Below are 1578 nucleotides of genomic sequence, written 5' to 3'. Positions count from 1 at the left end.
GAAAAAAAAAAAAAAAAATATATATATATATATATTTTTTTTTTTTTTATATTATACTTTCCTGAATAAATAAGCCTCTGTTTATGCCTTTGGAAAGAGGGCAGACCCAGGACATTCTTCAGATCCCATACTTCCCAAGTTCCTTGATTTGTGCACATACTATCCAACTGACAGATGAGGAAGGCAGAAGACAGGACCTGTGGCTTCCCACACTCACCTCACTGTTCTTACACTCCACTGGGGGATGCACCACACATAATCCCATGGCAGACAAGACCCCAACTGCCTCAGGGTCCAGCACTATCAACCCATGTAGATTCAGTGGCTATTTGTGGGGGGTGGGGAGGAATAGGGCTGAACCAGGCCACTTCACACTTTTCTAACACCCTACAATGGGCAAGAGAACATGCTGTAACCTAAAATCTTTCCAAGGATATGGAAGGAGGCTTTAAAAGGAAAGCAATCCTTGCCCAAGCAAAAAAACAAGAACTACAACCCCACTCCAATGGTTGCTGCCCCTACTCAGCCTGAACACCCACTTTGCCCAGAGCCTTTGCCTCCAGAAGCTGTGCACTCAGAACTGCTCCAGTTATTGGGCCTTTCTGTGGTTCTCTGGACACCAAGTTGGCAGCCCTGACTCTGAGTCAAAAGCATACCCCCCACGCCCACCTCCTGGCCCATGGTGATCAAACTCAGGGTGTGGTTTCAGGCCACATGATACTCCTCACCCTTCTCCTACTCAATGCTTGATCCCTGCAGGGAGGAATGAGCCCTCCTGGAGGCAACCCCGGGCACCTGGACTGGAATTCCTCCTGCCTCACACCATCAGGAGCCCTGAAAAAAAGGGTAAAGGCCAGCAAAGAAAACCCTTCTCGCTGCTCAGCCCCCCAGAGAACCTTCTCATCTCACCCCGACTCCCTTATAGCCATTCCTCACTCTCCCCAGAAGGGCATTTCCTGCTGGAGGCCTGAGAGACTTAAGAGAAGCTCCTGCCTAGCCCATTTCAAATAACCAAACTGCAAACATCTTCTACCTTAACCACCCCAAAGGAACACTCCAGCTGGCATTGAAAGAGCTGAGAGAGAGCAGGGCCAATCACTCCCTATTTGGAGTACCACTGCCAAGTAGGAGGGATATATCTTCTTTTTTTTTTTTTAAAGAGAGAGAAGAGAGAGAGAATTTTTTAATATTTATTATTTAGTTTTCGGCGGACACAACATCTTTGTATGTGATGCTGAGGATCGAACCCAGGCTACACGCATGCCAGGCGAGCGCACTACCGCTTGAGCCACATCCCCAGCCCTAGGAGGGATATATCATGCCAGGCAGAAGGGCACTGCTGGGCAAAGCACAGTCACTAGACAGATTCCACACCCCAGAGGCTTAAGCACATCTGACTAGTGTCACAAAGGGCCCCGAACATGCCACCACTGCCCGCAAACCTGAATCTGATGGCAGCATTGGTCCTATTCCCAAACCAACACCAACCCACTACAATGGTCACATCATACTCCAGGTATGGACCCAATAGATGTGGCTGCAAGGAGCAGCCCCTCCCAAACCACAGGGAGAGATTGC

Source organism: Marmota marmota, unplaced genomic scaffold, assembly GCF_001458135.2.
Source record: "Marmota marmota marmota unplaced genomic scaffold, marMar, whole genome shotgun sequence".
Lineage (NCBI taxonomy): Eukaryota > Metazoa > Chordata > Mammalia > Rodentia > Sciuridae > Marmota > Marmota marmota.
Note: the sequence above shows the minus strand (reverse complement) of the source record.